At 36.9% G+C, this 24850-nt stretch overlaps 1 protein-coding gene and 1 non-coding gene across 2 annotated transcripts in view; both read right to left on the bottom strand.

Moving 5' to 3' along the window:
* FGF14 (fibroblast growth factor 14) overlaps positions 1 to 24850 on the bottom strand; it is a 609423-nt gene that overhangs the window by 475689 nt on the left and 108884 nt on the right. The gene's annotated exons all lie outside the window — the stretch shown is intronic.
* LOC131814200 (U6 spliceosomal RNA) lies at positions 22386 to 22492 on the bottom strand. Its single transcript, XR_009347199.1, has one exon. It is a non-coding gene; the product is annotated as a U6 spliceosomal RNA (small nuclear RNA).

Here is a 24850-nt window from a genome sequence, read left to right as displayed (position 1 = left end):
CTGGAACACTGAAAAGAAATTCAAAAAATAAATAATTTTTTAAAAGATTTTATGTATTTATTTGACAGAGAGAGAGAGAAATCACAAATAGGCAGAGAGGCAGGCAGAGAGAGAAGGAGGGGAAGCAGCCTCCCCGCTGAGCAGAGAGCCCAATGCGAGGCTCAATCCCAGGACCCTGAGATCATGAGCTGAGCCGAAAACAGAGGCTTAACCCACTGAGCCACCCAGGCGCCCCAATAAACAAAATTTTTTAAAAAAGAAAATTATTATTGGTTAATTCATTATAAATACTGGCTGACGTAAAGCCAATGATGAACAGTGTTGACTTGATATTAGTTGCTCTATAATTGATTTATTTAGATAAAATCATTTAGCCCTTGTCCATTGCACTTAAGACAGTATTTTATCTAATATCACTGCAATGTGGACTAAGTTTTGTTAAGTACCAACTGACAAATTGAGACCAATAAAAGAAATGAACACTCCAATGTTTATAAGCAAACTGTTAAATTTGTGTACAGGCAGAACATGTGAGTAAATTGAGAATGAGTAAAGGTCACTACTGAAAATTATGTTAGATTAATTTTAAATTAACCTAGGAAAACTATGACTTTATGGCCCATAAAAATAAATGGCACCTATATTTGACATATATCTGTAATAAGTTATCAATTTCACAATTAAAATTTCAAAAACAAGACCAAAAAAAAGTAACTAGTAAGTTCAAAAGGCATAATTAATGATACTTTAGTCAGAGTGAGGAATACTTGGTTCAACTTCTACTTCCCAGAACAGCACAAGAAGTTGGATTAAAGGTGGGCAACACACATAGGCCATCTAGATTTTTTTTCCCCACTAAGACTCCTAACACCAAGAAACTGCCCAAGAGGGAACTGGGAAGGCAAAAAAGAGAGGATCATCCCCTCCTGTAGGCACTGACAAGATTCACCAGATGAATAATCAACACTAAATCACAAAAGTTTTTAAAAAAAATTTTCTCTAACAATAAGCCTAATCTTTTGAGTGGGCGATCTGCTCATCCCAAAGAGAGAATACAGGACATAAACAAGGAGAGAGAAAGATAAAGAGACAGAGGCAAAGCTCAAGTAAATACTACATTTCAGGGAAGAACTGCTCCCAACATACAGAAGCAAATTTGAATCAAATGATACTCTTAAAGAATCTAAAGAGAATGTGGATCCTGAGCAAAATATTTAAGAAAGAAACACAAGAGAAAAAAGAGATAGAAGAGGATCAAAGATAACAAAACAAGATAAGTGAAATGACCAGTTTCAGAAAAGAAATGGAAAATTTCAGCACAACCATTTTTCATATGAAATCTATATTTTTAACAGCAAAAAGCAGAATATATACGTTGAAGCTATTAAGAAACACAAAGGGCAATCTTCAAAAGCAAATACATAAAACATAAAAAGAATGAAAGTATAAACTCACTGGAGAGAAAATAACACAGAAAACAAGAAAAAGACATCCAAATGTGCAAAACTGATATTCTTGAAGAAAAATAATGGAACAGAAAAATTCAAACATTTAATGCAAGATATCTTTCTTAAAATAAAAGCTGACCGAAAGATTGAACAGTCATGCCATAATTACAGAGAAATTATACAGAAATACTAATACTAAAAATTTATTTAATACTAATGTTAAATACAAAATAATAATATTAAATATTTTCTGGCAAAGTTACTGAACCTCAAGGCAAAAGGTGAAATTTCTATTCAAAACTGTTGGTTAGCATGATGTCCATAAGTCAGACAAGTGACTTGGAACTTGACCACACCTAGTCTGGGAACTTCTCAATGAAAGAGTCTGAGATTTTTTCCATCCTCCAACAACTAATATGTGCCTGGCACAATGTAATATAGGAAAAATGGTAAGAGCATTTCAGACAAGCCTTAGACATTCCTACTTCAACTATCAATGACCAACTCAGTGGAGAAACACCTTCAAAATTCTAACAGAAGAAAATATATGACTCCCAATCTTCAGACTCTGCCATGATTTTGAGTCAAATATATAGACAAATTAATTTTTAAACTTCCAAGAACATAAGTAATCTATTGGTGATTCTCTAAAATATATATATACACATATAAATGTTATATATGTGTATATATATATATATATATATATATATATATATATATATCTCCAACCAAGTGATAAATCAAAATAATGTGTATTATATTAAGGATTAGTTTTAGATCAATATAAATGAGAAAACTAAATCTAAATGAATAAGGGAATTGTGTTTACAAAATAGAATGTAAAATCCTTGATAACTTAAAAATAATAATGTAAAGCACTAAAGTTAGGAAGTAAGGAAAATATAAACATAACAATTCTCTCATTTCTCAAGGCAGACAAAAATTGAATAGTTAATAATCAAGAAATGGTTATTCAAATTTACTAAGGAAGAATAGTTTAAAACCACTAAGAGAAATGTGTTAATTCAGCTGGTATTTTTTTATGCCCAAAAAGTGCAAAGAAAAACAGTCAGTTTAACTAAAAATAGATAAAAGGAAAGCAATAAATTATGAAACACGGCATTCTAAGACATCGGAAGAGCAAGTCAATAAATGTAAATGGAATAAAATCAGTTCTTAAAAAAGTGTTCAAATAGTGAAAAACTGAAAGCAATATAAATGCTCATCTTGAGGGCACAACACTGAGGACAGAGATCTTGTCTGTCTTGTTACTTACTGCATCCCTAGCACCTAGGATACTTCCAGGCACATTGCAGGAATTCAACATTATCGACTAGCTGGACTAATTCAGAATGATCCATACAAAAGAATAATGTGTAGCTCTAAGAAAGATCTAAAGATCCAAGAAAGATCTAAAAGTTACTGATGTGGAAAGTTTAATGTGACATTATATTAAGTGAAAAGAGCATATGGCAGAAAAATATTAGACTATGACCTCTTTTGTGTAAAAATATATCAATATTATATAAAAAGTTATATGTCATCAAACATTATATGTACATATATTGTTTATACCAAAAAAGTCTAGAATATAAAAATACATCTGAAAATCTCAATAGAAGTGCTAATAAAAGAAACAGGGAATAACAGGGGGAGAGAAGAAGAATCTTACATTTCATTTCAGACTCGTCTGTTGTGTTTTAACTTTTACAATGAACATATTAATTTTTTGTAATTTCAATCATTTAGATTAAAAATATAAACTACAAATGTCATCTGGAAATGTCTAGCACTAATCCTTAGATCACAAAATATATGGGGAAAAACACATTGCATTATTCAAGTAGAGACAAATTAAGAAAAATATTTACATCCAAAGACTAATTATAAGTCTAATGATAAACTCGCTATCACAACCAATTTTATCTACTGCTATAACAAGATGATGGCTCATCAGTCACTTAGAAGATAGACTTAGATTTTATACCACATCACTTAATAGAACAATCTGGAGAAATAGAACCTTCTCAGTAAGTGTCCAAATCATATTCACCTGAGAAAAACATAATTAGAGCTTAATATTTGGTTCGTATGGAAAAGGTCGTCTGAAACAGGCAGTAAAAGACTTGTCAGACACAAATATGCATAAAAATGAAAACGATTCATAAGGAAAAGCAAAAGCCCCATGGTGCTAGGTAAAGTCCAGCTGGACATATGTGAAGTCAATAGGTAAAAGGATTTCCATAAATATATCACAAACTGCATGGATCATCAATTAACTACAACAGTAAAACAAAGTCCTTACTAGCACGAAAAATGTCTCCCAATATGGATAGCATGGGCAGATTATTTGGGGAATGTAATTCTACTTTTTATATTAGGGAGTTACTATATGAAGAATGGTAATCGATTCTTCATGATCTCGTACAAAGACAGTATTAGGAACAATGTGTTTAAACTATATAGGAGAGAATTATATTCATATATAAATAGAGAGGTGTTGAGTTTCTTGCATAAGTCAAATGATCACCCTGGCTATCTTCGAAAAAATGGGTAGATATTATCTGTTTAGCACTCCTAGGTTATAATGATGTCCATGAGCCAGGGGCCTGACCAGGGAATTTGTACCAAGCTACGTCTGAGTCTGGAAGGTCCTCAAGGACAAAAATCAGGTTTTTGTCCATTATTGGCTGCCAACACCTAGCACCATGCCTCGACAAGTGGAAAAAAAGTTCTATGAAGTCAAATTCCTATAATAATAGGATTAGTATAATATTAGTAATCCTATTATCAATAGAATATAAAGCAGAATTAATCTGTAATTTGACAAGACAGGTGTAAAATTCCAGATAAAATTATGTTACACAATTATTTGTTACTTGAAGAAAATATGGAACATTCAGGGGTAAAAAAAATTGACCCATGTCTCTTAACCTTAAAACAATGACATACCAAATATCTTTCACTTCATTCTCTCTAATTTATTTCATATATTTTAAGCCTAAATATAATTTTACTTGATTCTTTGCATTATTCTCTATACTTTTCCCCAAACACACCATGAATTTTTATAATTCTAGGTTCTGCTCCTTTGTTCTAAGTCCAGAGTGCATTTCTTCATCGTCAACATAGCAAACCCCAAACTACCATTTGAAGCTATGATCAAATATCATCTCTTCAGTGAATTCTTGGGAACAGCCCCAGACAAGTGAGTTACTATGAGTACTAGTGCCTTTTACTCATACTCCCTGAAATCATTATCACATTGTATCATATTAATTTTAGTGTACCCATTTTCCCCACCAGACTAAAAGTTTAAATCTTCAGTAACTACTACAGTGCCTGGTATTCAATAAATATGTGATTATGAATGTCTTTGTCCAGTACTTTTGGGTGCCTGATAAGTGGTCAAGAAGAAGACATGGCATAAAAATAATTCCAAAACTTTAATTGGAATCTTTTCTTTTGTTTCCACCACAATTCAGATCTCCTTAGACCCGGCTGCCATCATGTCTCTCCTGGCACACTTTGGTGGCATCCTATCAAGTCTCTGCTTCCTTGTTTGCTCCCAGCACATAGTCTATTCTCCACTCAGAACTCAGAAGAATTTCAGAACATACTGGGAACCAGTCTCTTCTCTCTAATGGCTTCCAGGTACATTTAAGTAAATTCCAGGTTCCTTATCCTGGCCTGATGGCCCTTAAAGAGCTGCCTTGGCCCACCTTTTTGACTCTCTTCCTTTTGCCCACTCCCTCCAGCCATTCCCTCCTCCAGTAGTGGTTTTCCCACTGACATTTTCTTGGCTTAATTTTTTTTGTATTACTTTAAAATTTGAGTTTAAATGTTACAAATTTAGAAACCAAAGTATCTCCCATCTTTCAGTCATATCACCCAATGTTAACTCATGTATTTCTCACTGGATTTTTTTTTTTTTTTTGAGCTCATATGTTCTTGCTTATTACCTATCTCTTACCAATAGAATGTAAGCTCCAGGATAGCAGAGACCTTGTCTATATGGTTTTCATCATTGTAAGCCCAGTGCTTGGCACGAACTAGGTACATAACAAATGTCCTAAAGGATACATAGTAGGAACGGAAACAGTGGTAACTGCATCTAACACTTACTGAATGGCTACTTATGGCGCACAAAGTACTGTCCTAAATACTTCACACGTGTTAACCCATTTATTTCACACACAAATACATATACACATGAAACTACGCAGCAGAAAAGCTATTCATTGTCGTCACCCACTCTTGTGAGATGTGAAAACTAAAAAACAGAGATGTTAAGAAACTACCCAAAGTCACACAGCTATTGAAGTATAGAGCCAGAATTTGAATTATGTCATACAGACAGGGAAGCCTACTCTCTCGACCACTCTATTATATGCATATCATTTTTAAAAACAAAGTGGTAAATTCATCAAAAAGATTGTTATTTCTTAGTTTTACATCTATTTTGATTTAATTAAAACACGTATCTGACAAGTTCAAAGAATATATTAAAAAAATAAAGCTTAGGTTTAAAAAATAAAGAATAATAAAATAATAAAAATAAATAATAATAAAATAATAAAAATACATATTAGGGTATCAGTGTTGAAATCATGTCTTAGAACCTGCCATTAGACAGACAAAAACCAGTGACATAAAAGCTAAATCCAATGTCTGTCCTTACCAAAACGCAGACTTTCTTTCCCCGAAAGAAAGATGAAGGGAATACATAGGACTTCGCTGTATTCTCTTGACAAAAAAGGAGCAACCTGGACATATGGTGTGACTCAAACCCGTGCTGAGTAACTTTTGGACAGAGACACTAAAAAATATACCTAACCTGGTTAATAATAGCAAACCACTGATCCGTCAACTAATGGTGTTTATAGGAAATAGAATTCACGAGAAAAAGGAATAGCAGCATGAGACAATTAATCCACAACATGCAATTTCCTTCTCTGTGCATCACCTTCACCAAGAGGAAATCTGAAGATTCGCCACCTGTTCAGATGTTGCCTTTTGTAAGATCTAGAATGGCCTCCCGCCAAAATGACTAAAAGCATTCATTTATATCACATAATTAAAATAAACATTGTGTTTGCCGAAAGGTAAATTTTGTGATCTAACGACGAATGAAGTAAAAAATAGTAACATTCTCAATTCTCAATCTCTTAATTTTAGTAACAGATATTTTATGTGTACTCACTGAGAACACCTGACATTTCGTATTCAAAAAGTAGTGATTTTTAATGTGTTTGTTATGACCAAGCTGTATTCCCCATTCACAGTAAATACTTTGCTCAGCTTAAAAACCTTCAGCTTCCTTTCTTCTTATACAGGTCCAGTTTGAATACGTCTTCCAACTAAATGTTTCTTTCTCAGCTCTTTTCCTCCCTCCTCCTCTCATTTATTCCTGATAACTGCCCGCTCCCCATAAAACGGAATCTGGTCGGTGTGAACTGGGTCCAAATCCAGTTACCACCACTTCTAATCATATAACCATGACCAAATTACCTGGTTACCCTATTTCTTCTACCCAAGGCTTCATTTTCTCATATGAACAATAGTGGAAAAAAAATGCTTACTTCATGGGGTTTTGTTAAGAATCACACATACCATGTAAACAGCATGGGGCATGTAGTGAATGCTCCCTACTGTATCTATCCTTGGGGTCACTGACCATACCCTTCTACAGGGAGGGCATTCCGCTTCACGCCATGATCCCCGTTACCATACTTTCTCCCCAAACATTCTTTTGGGGACCTTAATACAATAACACCTCCAAAAGTATAATTGTTTTAACACAGTGAATCTCATCTTGATGTACCTGTACCTCTGGAAGTCAGAAAAATTTTTGTTTTAATTCTGAAGAAAAACAATATATATTTGCGAAAGCTTGCACAAGCCAACTAAAACCTCAAGTTCCTTTCTAGCAAGTCTGGAATTTTTATCAGTTGAACTATTATTTCCACCCCCCCCAACACACACACATACCAACTATAATATTCATTAATTCATTTACTCTATCTAGTATAATGCAGGTGATCAATAAGTAAAAAGAACAAAATACCAATTTTCTAATGCTGCTCAGAAGTCCTGATTAACTCCTGTATCTAATACCTTATTTTAAGAATGCAATTTTTTTAGAGGTTAAAAACCCATCCAAGGATCCAAACACACACACACACACACACACACACACACACACACACACACACACACATGTTTGTGGAGAAAATGTTGTAAACCACTAACTTAACCTATGTCCTGGTTATATCTGACTTGGCACATTATATTTTTAATTCTCAGCTATAGAGTCTGTACACTCTGTGCCCTATGTGGAGTATTTTGTTTTGTTTTTACTCAGCATTATTTAATAGATTATTTAGATAATAGTGACAATAGCATTCAACTTGTAAACAACTGAAGCTAGTAATTTTATTAAATTAACAGTTTTATTGAAACAAATTATTGTGAAATCCACAATAATTAAATGTATATTGATTTTATGGACGCACATCAAGATTATACGTCACTTGTAAGAGGATCTTAGCATATGTTTGAAGCATTTCTCCAGAGTGATTTTGGCTATAGCCTTCTATCTTTGTATCAAATGACAAAGATTAACTATTTCTCTTGATGGTAAAACCTTTTTTAACATCCTGCAGAAGACACTCATCTACCTCTTAAGACATCTTTCTTTTGTCACTCTAAAATTACAAGTGATTCATCCCTGGTCTTTTGTATAAATTAAAAGATATGCAAAAATAAACCATTTCATGAAGAACTAAGTCATGATGTCTGGATTAGAAGCATTTTTATATTATAATTTTTGAAAAAAAATGCATTTAAAACTGGAAGAACTTCTTTCTTAATCCTTAGATTAAAAACAGCTCTTGGAACACTTGAAAAGTAAAGAGAGTAAAAATGAATTTGAGAGGAATGAGCTAAGCATTCAAACAGGGAGTCAATCCACAGAGAAACAGCTTGTTGATAATCTCTATGGCTTATGGAGGTCTCAGCATAGAATATCAGATATAGAATCTGAGTCTCAGATTTTTGTGATTGATGAACTCTTAGATTTTAGAAAAGAGGTGGTACTTATAATGTGCTGTCCTATGATGTGAGGCCAAATTCTGGATCCTTCAAGGAGATTTCCCTTCCCAGTGTTCAACTCTGCTAAGCCTGAGAAACTACTGTGCCTCCATTTTAACTCCCTGTATGATCTTCTCAAGTCTAGTGCAAAGGAAGGATTATTTCAAATGATTTTTTGCATATTAAGTTTCAGGTGTTTTAAATTCACTTTGCAAAGTGGATTGATATGGCCCCAGGCATGCACTATTTCCACGTTAACCCAGATGATGATGATAATGACCAGGACAGGCATAGTAAAGATGACAGAAGGACACCACTGAATGGTCGTGAGTAAAAACAACACATTCTCAGTTTGGATTTAAGAGCCATAAACAGTAAAAACAAACAGGCAAGCAAACAAAAACCTCGCATCATACCCGCTTCTTGAGCTACCCTCCTACTACTAAGCAAAGATGGAAGCAGAATATACTATTATTAAGAATCATTGTTGGGAAATGAAACAACTATGAACTTCCAAGTTCACAGACTCAGAATGACTTTCAGCAAACCATTCAATCTGAGACTTATATTTTTGTTACTAACATGGGGACTCCAGTTGTTTTGAGAATTGCAAGGGATGATATGAGGGAGCCCCACTGCAGAATGAGGTCTCAATAACTGTGTCTTAACCCGAACTACTAAGTTATGCTGGCTAGGGTTTCCTGGGGATTTCTGGCTGCCTACCTTGGAAATGGATACATACACATAATTATTATGTACTGTTTAATTCTAGCCACTGCACTCAACAGTATTTGAGTTCTTATATAACATGGTTTTACACGAAGAAATATGTGGCTTTTGTTTTTTTATTTTTTCAATATAGAAGCTCCTGTGTTTTATTTAAACAAAGTTATTAGTAAAATAAGAAATATATAAATTATAAATTTATAAAATTATAAATTTATAAATTATATCATATTAAATAATACACAATATATTTATTATAACAGTATATATATATATAATTATGATCACTAAATCAAAAACACTTCAGCAAAGATCTCGGAATCTTCTCTAAACTACTGACATATTTAGACTATGGAACCTTTCTTGCAGTTTATTACATTCACTACAGGCCATCAAACAAAAATTCTGCAGCTCTGAAAAGACTGTTCACTGTCAGTTCAAAGAATTCTTCATCCTTTTAAGAGTTTTGAAGCTTCTGGTACGTGATTCAAGTTGCCTGAAAAACCCATAACTGTCATGGCATACAACAGTCTTCTTCCTGAAACACTGAATTTCTTTCAGACAATTTTTTTACTTAAGCAATATCTTATATAAGCAACTAGAAACACATGAATGATGTGTTTAGTTACTAACATGACATTTTTAAAGTTGACAGTAAATGATGCAAAAAATCAGAGGTTGCAAGGTCTTAGTGTTGCCATTAATAATAGGAGAATGTGACTTTGACTAATTTGGGTGTGTGTCTATGGGTATCTGAGCTGACAGTCACCCTTATAAAAGTAATGGAGGGCGAGGTGTACCGATAGTCAAGTCGGGGATGCTTGCTAAAGGTAGAGCAGATATGATGTGAAGGTTAAGGCTTTGCCTGATTTTTTTTTTCATTTCTAATTTCAATTATTTTATCTGTAGATTAATTTTATCAACTGCCACATTAGCAGAATATGGCCAGTTTTGCCAACCTTATTTTTAAACAGATGCTAGACAACAGAGAGATTGTGGTTGATGAAATTCTATTTTAGAATGCCTGTCAAGAAAATCTATTTTAGAAGTCATTATTGACTTTATACTCCTATTTTAAACAACCACAATGTCACTTTGCCTTAAATTCATACACCGCTGTTTTAATTCTAAACTTGTGTTTAAGCTAAAAGTTATCCAAAACTTGGAAAAGCCGCCATTCATTATCATAAAGGAAAAACTGCCCCATATCTACTTCTTGTCTCAAACTCCCCTTCCTCATCTGGGGAGTGCGTAGCACACTGATGCCTTCTGTCACATGTGGGAGCAGCATCTGGTCCCGTGCCATGTCTACAGGGGTCACTTAGAAGATTCCTCCTAAGCTTAACTCACCAATCCAGCTTGTGCCCTGCAAATTTGCTCTTCCACTTCTGGAAGGGGGGCGTGTTGCAGGGCTGGGAAGGTCTCCAGGCAGGATCAGGAAGCCAGCCCCAGGCTCTGCTCTGCTGCCCTCCATTATCCTGTTGGAAAGCATCCCACACCAGGAGAATCCCTAGAGAGGGAAGACCTTCCAATCACTTACCTAATCCCACCAAAGGAAAAAGGGAACAAAGTTGAATACTGAGTACCCCTTTTCACGAATTTTACAGCTGTTCAATCTCTTCTCTGACGTGTATTCTCATCAGCTAAAAATAACCCACAGAGGTGCTCCTGCACTCAGTGACTTCTTAGCCTGCTTATGTAACTGATCTCATTTAAGGCTTGTATTTTTAAAATTTACATCCTTACTATCCCTGTCCAGGTCAATATTGTCTGAGTTAGACTGGAACTGATACACGGCTGGGGTCACATCTGCTCAGCTCACTTTGCAAAATGATTGGCCCAAAAGCAAATGTGACTGTGATAGTAAATGCTTCTCTCAGGCTGGTAGGGGTCTTTGAGGAGCCCCCGTAAAAACTGCAGAAATGTGGGGGCCCACCCACCCCTCAGTTTAAGTATCTCTGCTACCAGACTCCATGACTGAAATCTAATGAAAGAGCACAAACGTAGCTTAAGCCCTTCAGGCGATCCCACTAACATTTGCAGCCCAGGAAAAGAGGCTTCCTGGTTACAGGCTAAGATTTCTGAAGGGTCCCTTTCTTCACAGAAGAAGAAATAGAGGCCTGGGAGGTATAAAAATGGTTTGTGCAGAATTGCAAAGCTAATTGGCGGCCATCTCCTGAGCCTCAAGAGTCTGCCCCTCAAAGAATAAGCAGTGGACAAGTCAAAAATCTTAGAAAGGTAGCTTTTAAGATAAGAGTGAACAAAAGGGAGGGTTAAAGCCCCTGTCTTTGGCTCAGGTCATGATCTCAGGGTCCTGGGATAGAGCCCCACATCGGGCTCTCTGCTCGGCAAGGGAGCCTGCTTCCTCCTCTCTCTCTCTGCCTGCCTCTCTGCCTACTTGTGATCTCCGTCTCTCAAATAAATAAATGAAATCTTTAAAAAAAATTATAATGTTGAAGTAAGCCCACCTGTAAGCAGAGTGGGTCTGAAGCCCCTCCTGTGGTGGCTTTCACAGTGTCTAGGGAAGGAAGATGGGGTGACAACCTATATTGTGTATTTTATGACTTACACACCAACTGGGCTAACTTTTAACTTTATTTCAATGGTTTTTTGTGACTATTAAAGTATTGGAAACTTATGGAAGAAAAAAATCAATTATGTGTAATTACTATTAAGATTTATCTAGTTATTTAAGAGAGAGCAGGGGGAGGGACAGAGGAAGAGGGAGACAAGCAGATTCCTTGTGAGTGCAGAACCAGATCCCTGGACCCTGAGATCATGACCTGAACAGAAATCAAAAGTCAAACACTTAACCCACTGAGCCATCCAGGCACCCCAAGAAATGACTATTGTTAACCTACAGCTGCATTTCCTTCCAGCCCTTTATATGCATATGTATGGACAGACAGATAGATAGAAAGACAGACAGATAAGATTTAGTAAGGTTTACACCATGTTTTAATCCTGTTCCTCACAATGTATTTATTTTACTAGCTCCCATCACATACAAGCTTAGGTGTTTAACTTTCTTTATTGTTAGAGGTTCGGGTTATTTCCACCTTTGGACTATTAAAATAACATTACAATTAGCAATATTTTAACAAAATTTACATGTTATATTTAATCAGTTTGGTTGCCAGAGTGTTCTTAATATTCTAACTGTGAGTTATGTATTAAGTGTCTTTGTTACCATTGTCTATTGTCCCTCATGAACTTACAGTACTAGTAAACTTATTGATCCATTATGTATATACATGTGTATATATATATATATATGTATGTGTATATATACACCAAAAGCTGTTCTCTTTCTATACATTTGTACATTTTAATCTTCACAATAACTTTATGAAATAGGACTCTTCTTATCTTTTAGCATCTTTGAAGAGAAGAGGAAACTGAGCCACAGACAGAACCGTCTGTGACTTCCCTAAGGTCACATAGTTGACCTGGGATCATCAGGGACACAAACCCATGAATCTGGGTGCCAGGCCTGCTCTGAATAGTGTAAGTGTACCATCTCTCTAAAGAACAAGATAATAAAAAAAAAAAAAAAGGAAGAATAAGATCATGTGTTTATTAAACGTTATTTTAATATAGTTCCCATTTTAAAGGGTATCATGTAAGAACAGGAATATTTGTGTATTTGAATAATGACTAGTTTTTGGAAGAAAAAAAAACACACAGAAAGGAAAATAGTTCAGTGACTTGACTCTTTCATTGAAACAGTTTAATTCTCTGACATTTACTCCTCCTCTTGCAGGATCACAATCCACGCCTTCCATATTTTCTGAGAGAAAGAACAGGAATATAAAGTCTTAAGTTCAAAAAGTGAATAATGTAGTATTGTGATTTCCATATTTGGGATTATCCAGGCAAGCTGGAGCTGAGATGAATTCTGACTTGACCCTTTTCTGGACACAACCATAGAGGACATACTTATCTCTCTAAGTGTCACATTTCTAATCTGGAAATAGGGATGTTAACCTCTCCCTTGGTACAAATGTGGAGATGAAATCAAATACCACAAATAAAGGAGCGGGCACAGGGGCCGATGTATACGAAGTGCTTTTTTCCCTCTCTTCTGCCTTGTTCCCCCCAACAAAGCAAATAAAAAAATAATAATAATAAAACCCTTCTCTGCAGAATCTGAGAAACAAACTGAGAGTTTTGGAGGGAGGCTTGGGAGGGCCTGGTGGTGGGTGTTAAGGAGGGCACGGATTGCACGGAGCACTGGGTGTGCTGCATAAACAATGAATCTTGAAACACGGAAAAAATTAAATTAAATTTAAAAAAACCTCAAAGACAATGCAGTTAAAGTCTAAGCTTTTATAATATAACTATGAATGTCTTGTTCAGAATAAAATCCATTAGGAACTCCATGTGAAATGTACCTAGGCTCCCCTGAAAAATATCTGAGCATCCCTGCTCCCACTGAATACACAGGATGCCTTTAGAGTCTGCTCCCAAATGTTACACTGTTTGCAGAGTTTACATCTTACTGGAAACAGATGGACTTGGGGATGTGCTACTCAGAGATCAGGCCTAAAACTGTACTCTGGGCATGATTTAATATATCAGGGAGGAAGCTCTCTACACGGTAAACACCAATTACAAGCATCATTTGAGTATATTGTGGCTGCCGCTCCGTACATATAAAATAATTATTATTATTTGCTTTATTCAATCTGTTCAAATAAGTCCCTACTTAGACCACATGCTGCAGGAAAAATAGGCAATTATTTCAGCAGTCTCCAGACATGTCAACCCCTAAAGAATAAATAACATATTTTTCTTTTAAAAAAATTATGTAGCAGGTTGAAAAAAAAAAATGTCATTTTAACAGCTGGCACCGGGGCTCCCCTAAGGGAGAGAACGGTCTTTGTTTAAGAAAATACCTGGTAGACTGCTGTATGTGGGGAAGTGTGACCTGAGAGAATGCTCTGTGTGAAAACAGCAAAACCAAGTGATAGTTTGCTCCACGGGACATTAACAGAATCTGGAGGGTGAAGGAAGCATCCAGAGAGGAAGATGGGCAAGTCGTCAGTGAGAGTGGAGGGGACAGCGGGCAACAACACAACAGAAAGGTTTGATCATGCAGAAAAAGAAGTCAGTAAAAATATAATCCCAAGCGGCAGGGAAATTGGGGCTCTGTTCAGGAAGGCAGAGTTCAGGGCTGCAACATAAACTCCCTTCCTTACTGCGAACCTACAGTCAAGCCAACATACGCGCCAATGTCTTGTTTGAACGGTGGTTGTGGTCTCACTTCTGCGTGTGGGACAGAAGAGTAGGAAGGGCTCCAGCAGCTAGATGTAAGTCAGATCTAGAGCCCAGCAAAAATAGGAAAACACATCTAGGGGGAACTTGAGAACATGTTCTGGGAAATAAGAAGAACCGGAGGAGCATCTTAAGCTTCTACTTAGTGTGGAGTTGAGAGTTTTGAGTCAGCTTTATGTAAATTTCGAAGGGACCTAACAGGTTTGATTGCAAATGATAAAATTTTATTCTTTATGGGTAAATAATATTACACTGTGCATATATACATATATATAAATACATCTATCTATATATCTATATATCTATCTATATATAACATCTTTATTCATTCTATCTATCTATATATATATATATGTCTATATATATATAACATCTTCTTTATTCATTCATCTGTGGATGGACACTTGGGTTGCCTGTATAGTTTGGCTATTCTAAATAATGCTGCTATAAACATTGGGGCATGTATTCCTTTGAATTAGTCCTCGTATTCTTTGGGTAAATACCTAGTTAGTGCAATTGCTGGATCATAGGGTCACATCTTATTTAGAAATTATTTCATCTATCTTAACATCATAATTAGCTGAGCAACTGTAACAATTATTGTTTTCCCTTTCCTTCTAGAGAAATGTATCTGTATCTCCACAACACCTGACACTCCCTAACAATAAGTTAAATAGAACAGCTCTGTAGACCAAAATTTCCTCATTGCCACGTTTAGACACTAAGAGCTTCCCAAAGTTGTGTCTCCTAACTTTGCAGTTCTCAAAGTGCATTCCACATACATAAGTCCATATGATGCCCCATGTTAAAAATGACCTTCATAATAATAAAAAAAATTAGAAATGCTGCATATATCCCCTTTGAAATTTACTCCAAAACTCATACAACAAAAGATCTGAAAAGCCCTGCAATTAAAAATGAAAACTTTCTTTTTAACGTAAATGTTTGCCAAATAATCTTACCCACAGATCCCTTTTCTTAAGTTATATTTATTGGTATCTGAGAATATTAGGATACAGTTTGTCAATGTAAAAATATATAGTGGCTTCAACAAGATAGAAGTCGATCTCTTTCTCCAAGGAAGGTAAGCAATCTAAAACTGACCTGATGGTTCCAAGGCATGAGAGACCACACTCCTTTTACCTTGCGGCTCTGTGGTCCTCAGTAGGCAACATTCCATATCCTGACTGTTCCAACTCCCACCATCACTTTCACACTCCATCCAATGGGAAAAAGAGAAGTGGACACACTACTCCTTCTATTTTCAGCAAATGCCTTGGAAATTGTTCACCCCATTTTCATTCATGTCTCATTGAGCATGGCTTCATCACTTGACCAAAACTAGCTGCAAGGGAGGCTAGTATATAGTCTTCAGGGACACGGTCATGTGTTTATCTAAAATATCTATGGCTAGAAAAGAAGAGGAGAACAGAGAGAGGAAAAGAACAGTAATTTCTGCCACAATATCTATAGAACCCGTTTGGGGACATGTTGGCTTAAAGACCTGACGAACATGAATGAGATTATGGGGGATATAGTTTAGCAAACTATAAGGAAGTGCTTTACTAGCATTACCCAAAAGTTCACAGTGAAAAGCAGTGCTTTGTCATAAGTTTTATTTTTCCATATCCTTCAGATTTATTGTAGATTCTGACCATTCTCGAATTTTCAAATATTTACATTGACGTATTTTCTGGGAACTCATTATCCACCTCAATCATTCTACATTGAAAAGATGCTATCAAAATTACTTTTTTCTCATGTATATTTTCATAGGAAGGACATTAAGTGATACTAAGTAATTAATTTCATTTTCTAATCCTTAAATTCAAGGCTGCCACTCACCAGCAATGTAACCTTGGCTGGACCAATTAACCTTTCCATGTCTCAATTTTCCACTGTAAAATGAAGATATAACATGCACAGTGCAATATTATTGTGGGGTTTAAATGGAATAATGCATATGAAGTACTAGAAGGCAGTACGTAGTCAATAATTGCTGACAGTTTTTCACAAGATAAAAGCAGGTATCACTAGATGATCTTTATTTTTTTAAGATTAATTAATTTATTTGACAGAGAGATTGATCACAAGTAGGCAGAGAGTAAGGCAGAGAGAGAGGGAGAAGCAGGCTCCCTGCTGAGCAGAGAGCCTGATGCGGGTCTTGATCCCAGAACCCTGAGATCATGACCTAAGCTGAAGGCAGAGGCTTAACCCACAGAGCCAACCGAGTGCCCCTCACTAGATGATCTTTAAAAATATTCTGTTTCTATGACAAGAACAACACTGAAGTGTAGAGGGATGTTGTGGACACAGTACTGGCTCTGGGACTTCAGGAAACACTGGAGTCCATTTGTGATTTTTCCTTTTCCACTGAGAGAGCAGGACTCTGACATAAGCGGATACCTCCAGCATGGTCTCAGACTCTAGTAAACAACTCTTGCACACACACTAGTGTATTTCAGGTAGTCCACTTGAGGGTCTCCACCTTTTTTTTTTTTAAGATGTTATTTATTTGACAAAGAGAGAGAGACAGCAAGAGAGGGAACATAAGCAAGGGGAGTGGGAGAGGGAGAAGCAGACTCCTTGCTGAGCAGACAACTTGATGCGGGGCTTAATCCCAGGACTCTGGGATCCTGACCTGAGCTGAAGTCAGACCTTAATGACTGACTGAGCCACCCAGGTGCCCCGAGGGTCTCCATATCTTAACTGTTTTACAAAGAACAACCATAAAACTTCCTAAGACTGTCTCCATGTACTTATCGCCTCCATGAAGTCTACAGGAAGTAAGTCCTCATTAAAATTGGTTGACTAAGGGAATGATTCAGTGTTTCTGGATAAATGAAAAAACCTAATGAAGATAAATATGGCAAAGTCCTAAGAAAAAACTCATTAGCAAATTATACTTTGCCTAAAGTTCAACCTTGGCATAATACAAACACCACGAAATAAACAGTGCAACTACCCGTCATTTAAATCCCTCACTAAAAATAAAAGAATTAGACTGAATGCTCCGTAAGATATGTTTCTGCTCTAGAGTGTTCAGAAGTGAACTTGCTATATTAATTTCAACTTGAAATTTTTTTAAATTAAATGCCACTATAAATTTATTATAAATAACCAGGACCCCATTTGAGTGTATGCATCAACTATAAAATAATAGAAACATAAAGTTAAAGTATTTCAATGGAGATATCAAATACAAATGTTTATTCATTTTTTTAATTTTTTTATTCATGGTTTTAGCAATGTAAACAATCCTTCAAAAATTTTAAGATATTTCTTACTAATTATGAGTACAAAAGACTCTAAATAATTGACGTAATCATTGCTTATTGCAAGCAATGCTTATAGATCTTTAGTGCTCTCGTTCTGTGTGTGTGTATGTGCATGTGTATTGGTCTCACCACTTTGTCTGAGCTGCGTATGCTACATGTTTTGCAAAAAGGCAAAGAAAAGTCACCAAAGGCATAAAAGAAAGAAAAAATTTTGGAGGACCATTAACTGAACATGTATATTCATTTAGAAAGTATAGCTACAAACTTGTATACCCTCCTAATGTCAGAGAAAATTTTTCATAGAGCAAAGGATAATATTCATAACCCTGTAATAGTCCCTTTGGTGATTTGATGCATGTTCCTGGTACCCCGATTAGAAAAATTCTTTTGATAATGAATGTTGCTTCAAGGGATGTTTCAGTACTTCATTAAGAATTCCCATATTTGGGGTGCCTGGGTGGCTCAGTGGGTTAGAGCCTCTGCCTTCGGCTCAGGTCATGATCCCAGGGTCTTGGGATCAAGCCCTGCATCCGGCTCTCTGCTTGGCGGGGAGCCTGCTTCCCTTCCTCTCTCTCTGCCTGCCTCTCTGCCTGCTTGTGATTGCTGTCTGTCAAATAAATAAATAAAATCTTAAAAAAAAAAAAAAAAAGAATTCCCAGATTTGTGTGTGTGTGTGCTATATGAAACATATTCACAGAAAGTGTTTTTCTGGAGATGATAAAAAGTCTAGAAAAGTATCCTCAAATGATTTACATACATGTATTTCCAGAAGCAGAGTGAGCTAATGATTGATGGGGAAAATGCTCACTGCTACTTTTATCAGATCAATAATAAACTTGATTTCTGAAAAATTTGCAAAGTTACTGAATTAATATCGCACCATCTTTGCCCAGAATTTTTCTCTATTCTGCAGGAGCAGAAGGAAAAAAAAAGAAAAAGAAAAAAAAAAAAACTATGTCTCCAAAGCACGGGTTAGAGATTCTGAGAACATTCTCTGAGGGCAAAATTGGTCTCACTCTTCAGGGCAGGCTCCAACCTTAGAGGTGGAGTTTAGTAATCCCACTCGTGGATGCTTTAATTTAAAGGACCAAGGATCCTAGACAGTCACCGACTGCTGTAACCAAATGTGTCTAGTCCTCTCTTCTGAATGCATAATGAGTGCTGTGAAGTGTGTAAACCTGGTGATTCACAGACCTGTACCCCTGGGGATAAAAATATATGTTTATAAAAAATTAAAAATTAAAAAAAAAAAAGAATGCATAATGAGCATTTCCTTCCCAACTCTACCTCTGCCCATTCCCTTCTCCCCACCGCTGTTCCTCTCTACTCCTTGAAAGAAATTCCCTGCTCCCCAAAGTGTCCCCATCACACAGAAATGGATCAAGTTGCTCCTTTCCATAAAATCCCGCTTTTCCTTTTAAAGGCTGAAATAGGCACAGGATTTATTACCTGCCTATTCCACAGTCATATATTTCATTGAAACGTTTTGTTTTTCTGCATGAGCATTTCACCTGGCAATTTTCTGTGGTCAGAGACTGTGTACAGTCACTTCCCTGTATCACTCATAATGCTCCCTATAGCGGGTCACTTGTACAAAAACGCCTACTGGATATTTGCTAAATGAATGCATCAATGAAAGCCATAACTTATGTGTTACCTTACTTTTTTTTTAATATAATTTTTTTATTTTTTACTTTTTAAACCATCAACCTATTCATTTGTGGTCCACAAAAAGTGCTCAATAAATCTTTATTGATTAATTAATTACTTTACTATTGAGTTAGAGACTGTAGAATTAACAATAAAAGATTATGATTATAACCTAGTATTTGTTATTTTAAATTGATAATATTTAAATAATATAAAATGCCTAAAGCACTTTGTGTAATTCCACAGAAGCCATGCTATGAACACTACCCCTGGGATTCATTCCTAAAGAAGACAAACATTTTCTTCCTTCCTTCATGCCTGGTGAGAGTATAAGGCATATGTTTTGTTCCTAGTCAGTCTTTCCTACCTCTGACACATAGTTGACAACAATTCATAAATTTGAGTTTGAATAGTGATAGCAATTAGGAAGAAGCCTTGTAATTCAAGGCTACCAAGTCCCTGGCATAAATATATTCTGGGTTTGTTCTGACCTTTCTGAAAATGTTGCATATATTTGCTGCATGTTTGCATGTGCTCTGCCTGGCATTACACTAAGCAGGTGAAGCTAAATGTCACTGGGCCTAGATCTCCAAGCCACCTTAGTTTATGACATTATTTGGGATATAATCACAGTGAACAAATCTGTTCCACAGGAACTATTTAAAAGGTAGACATACAAATTGTTTGGTAATTCTTTGTGAAAACATTTCTACTGATGCCATGTCCTTTTTTTCTCTCTTCTCCTCCCCAAATATCTTTTACTTGTATTTATTTAGGTTTCAGATGAGAACTTTAGGGCAGATCACATAACAATTTATATCTCTATAATCAGAAAATATCTTAATCTAATGTCTAATCAAATTGCTAATACTGAATGTTTAATTTTAAAAATTAAAAGCCTTTGCTTTTAATATAAATGGCCAAGATGACACAAAAAGACACCAAATAGAGTTTTGAAGATGAGAAACTGATAAAATTATTGAAACTATTCATAAAATATTCGTCCTTTTACTTCTCCATTAAACCACGCGCCCCCTAAAAAATTTTATCTTTAGGAGAATAATCCTTGGGTCGCTGGACTTCCACTTTTCTCCTCAGTCTTTCCACTACTTGAGAATGCTAGAAACTCTCTTTAATCATCTTTTTCTTTAAAGATTTTATTTATTTGAGAGAGAGAGAGAAAGCACTAGCAGAGGGAGGAGCAGAGGAGGCAGGGAGCCCCCTGGGGGGAGGTGCAATCCCAGGACCCTGAGATGACCACCTGAGCAGAAGGCAGACGCTTACTTGACGGATCCCCCCAGGTGCTCCTCTTTCATCATCCTCTATGTCAAGCATCAGGCACAATGCCTGGCACACTGTAGGCACTCAATAATTGTTTGATCAGTGAATAAATGAGAATCTTTTGAAGTTACACAAGTGAGCTAAAATCTCTTGAGGACGGGTGATTAAAAAAAAACATTGGCATCAAAGGATAAAGTAGTCTTTGAAGTTGAATCTGTCTGTGAATCTAAAAATTCAAAGGCCCTTCGATGTTACCCCAACATTTGTTTTATATCCATACCACTTTGAAACAATAATTTTATTTTATCTACCTCTTTAATTTCCTTCAATCACAATCAGGAAAGACTGAGAAAGCGGTCTGTGTTCACGTAAGCCTGCGAACTATCGCCTGTTGCAAACTCAGGCAACAATCTGTTGTAATTAGGACAGTCTTATCCCCATGTATCCTCACAGTCTCAATAATTAAGAGGAAAACTGATTCAAAGTTCAAAGCTGAATTCAAACTGATACAACTTCGTAAGAATTTTAAAGATTTTATTTTTTTTTATTTATTTATTTGACAGAGAGAGATCACAAGTAGGCAGAGAGGCAGGCAGAGAGAGAGAGGAGGAAGCAGGCTCCCTGCTGAGCAGAGAGCCCAATGTGGGACTCGATCCCAGGACCCTGAGATCATGACCTGAGCCAAAGGCAGCGGCTTAACCCACTGAGCCACCCAGGCGCCCCACAACTTCGTAAGAATTTTAAATCCAGACCAAGATAATTTACTTTCTTGGGTTTTTTTTCACTATTCCATAATAACATTTAGAAAATCAAAAGTACTTCGAATCCCTCAGAAGAAAAGTATTATTCTCATAAATTTTAAATAGTCACCTCATAGCACAGTACTAGTTTATGTGCTAGTTTATGGAGTAAAATATGTTTCTATCATTTCTTGTATCTGAACAGGTGGTGTCTTCTCTCATTTTTAAACGTATGTCACTTTCAGCATTTTCCTCTCGACTCTGAACTTTCAGCATTTTCCTCTTCTCATACGGTGGTACCAGTAAGTGCCAAGGTCAGTCACATTGCTCGGTGCTAAAACTGCCACGGCCAACATCCCAGACTCGGGATGCAGGAGTCCCCAACCCCTGAAGTTCAGAGGAACAGCTCGCCTTTGGTTCTCTGGACCTGATCAAATTTGTTCTGGTGCCAACTACCAATTTTTCCATCAAATTCTAGTATTGTGCCTGAATCCAGCCTCACTGTGGCATCCTGTTTCTCTGCATATGCAAGACTTGGCTGTAGCCTTGAACTTCTGTCCGGAGTAAGTAAAAGGGTACAACCCTGAGTGAGGTCCAAGGCCACGTCACCCTTCCCTAGCAGTTTGACTGCCTTGTCCCTCCCTATCCTCCGTTCAAATCACATCACTGTTTTAGCCCCCACAGTTGTCACCAGACCTTGCCCGGACTAGGCGCCCCAGAGATGACATGGCAGCAGCAGAGAGCCACCCTGCCCGTGAGAACTGCTCAATGGACCCATGCAAATCACACAGTTTGCAACTGTCCCTTAGGGGAACATACAGTGTTGCTGAAATCAAACAGAAGTTATATAACCAATATCATTTTAGAAAATGACATCATTCTTTTTCATTTTGTGTCACTTTCACATAAAAATTTCATGCGTCATCTTCATGGAGGGGCCATGCAAATCTTCTCTGTATCGTTCCAATGTTAGTACACGTGCTGCTGAAGCAAGCACTTACAAATTTTTAAAAATCAAAACAAAGAGGGTGGAAATTGAGCAATATTATTTTTTAGTAAGCTGCATGGTTCCTAGGGTATGATTCTAAAAGCAGTAAAAAGATGTTCTTGCTAAAAAGGGTAACTGATACAGACTCTCTAACTTTTCAGCTGCAAACTGTTGAAACTACCGACTCACTAACTCAAAATAACCTTATGAATTTCCTTCATGCCTATGTGAACTATCATTTAAAAGTTAAAACTAAGCATTTTCTTCTTTTGGAATTTACACATTTCAGGGCATTTTATGCACTGGGCTTGATCCTATCTTCAGAGCAGAGGAACCATACTCAGAGCTCTCAGTGAACACAGACAGGAACTTGCTGGCATGCTCTCAGAACGTTGGGGAGAAAAAAGCAGAAAAGATTGCCCAGTGGTGCTAAGAGAAGCCTAGAGGAGCTTATTTCTCAGCCATCTCAAGAATCTGTTATCTGTTGACTAAAATACATAAATACAAATTAAAATAGATAGATTGACAAAACTTTCTAGAACCAGATAACCATCAACCACCAAAGTAAGGAACTCCATGTGACATCAAGCTATACTGGAAAAACTGAGGCCAAAATTTCACGAATCTAATGTGAAAAAAAATGGGGTCCTAAGAGTGAGGCTGGCAAGAAAGATGGAGCTCAGAAGCTGGAGGCTACAGTGTACCTGGAAGGACTGAACGGGTTCTTGAGCTGTCCCCCCACACTCTGGTTTCGAGCACAACAACCGGCAGTGTAGGACCCAGGCCACCCCACATGCTCGCCCACTCAGCCTTTGCTGTACACAGCTTGGAGGTGCTTGAAAGAGCTGCTTGGGAGTCACTGCAATGAGTCAGCACGTTAAAGCTGGCTCTCCAGTTATTTGATTTAGAGCCAGTCTTGCTTGTGACCCCAGGTCACCCAAACCCAACGGCTGCAGAGACCAGCTGAGCAGAGTCAATACAAACCTGTCCCTCTGGCTGGCATCTGTTCAGTTAACAGGAATCGGTGGTCAATCCTCAACCAGCCTTCCCTGTCTTAAGTCTTTTTTCATGCCGGGAATTTGCCAATAAGGTTTTGGAAAATGGCTTGATGATAGGCCACTAATGGCATCCTAACTTTTGTGGGGCTGTGTTGTTAATAAAAGGTCTGTTTTTCATGAATTTGAATAAACTGACAACAACTCATGGAGTTTAAAAGAAGTCAAATTTTACCTGCCAAACATTTCCTAATATATACTCCAGAGCAAAATAAATATGGAAATCTCTATGTCTTTTCAAAGCAGAAGATTCAAATGTATTGTTCTTCTTGAGGGTAAATCTTTCACATTATTATCTTCCAGAATTTCAAATGCCACAGAAAAATGTGAGATCAGTATCCTAAACCACTTCCATAGATAAGATTAGATTATCATTTTTTTAAAAGACTAACACATCAGCTTGTTCTGGACTTCCATATAAAGAGTATTTACTATAACATCAACCACGTGCTAAGTACTCAACAAACTTGAATTCTTAGCTTTTCCTTCAAAGCTTGGGTAAGACGTTGTGATTTCCAACTCAAAAGCTAGCCAAACACACCAGACAGGAGAAAACACTGCACCTACAGCAATGGCTTGAGACTCAGCAGGTTAAGAAACATCTTCATATGAACACACTTTTAAAAATACAGAGTCTGAGGAGTTTGAAGTGGCGGGGGGTGGGAGGTTGGGGTACCAGGTGGTGGGTATTATAGAGGGCACGATTGCATGGAGCACTGAGTGTGGTGAAAAAATAATGAATACTGTTTTTCTGAAAATAAATAAATTGAAAAAATTAAAAAAAAATAGGGAGTCAACTGAGACAATGAATAGGGAGCAGGTAAAATGGAAGACCACTCGGAGAGCCAATGGGGGGTTCTGGCATGTTTTTGCAACACAGTAGACCACAACAATAGCCCTGATTTCTTTGGTGGACCAGTGTGACTTTGCCCCTCTCCAGGAGACTGAGGTCACAGCACTTTGAGCAGGAACCGCAGATTTCAAGGGCACTTGGTATGCATCCTTGGGCTGAGATGAAAATGACATTTGCCCAGCTCCAGCCCTTTGCTTCTGGTCTTTCCAGAGTCAGAGAAGAATGGGGGCACGGTTATTAACCTCCGGTGTATCAGGCAGCAGAGAAAGAGTCTGCAAATTGCAGTCCCGCCAATCCCACTTTTCCATCCCCAGCCCCAAGCTCCATGTTTCTTCCTCCAGAAGACAGTGCAGCTAGAGGTTGGGTGTTCAAAGGTGCTACTGAAAGGCTCCCTCTTCTCTGCCGTGACATTTTTTGGTATCTTGTCAGTTGGCTACCCAGTCTGGGTGTTCACTTTGT

The sequence above is a fragment of the Mustela lutreola genome, chromosome 13 (genome assembly GCF_030435805.1).
Source record: "Mustela lutreola isolate mMusLut2 chromosome 13, mMusLut2.pri, whole genome shotgun sequence".
In the NCBI taxonomy this organism is placed as follows: Eukaryota; Metazoa; Chordata; class Mammalia; order Carnivora; family Mustelidae; genus Mustela; species Mustela lutreola.
Note: the sequence above shows the minus strand (reverse complement) of the source record. Positions and strands in the feature narration are given on the sequence as shown.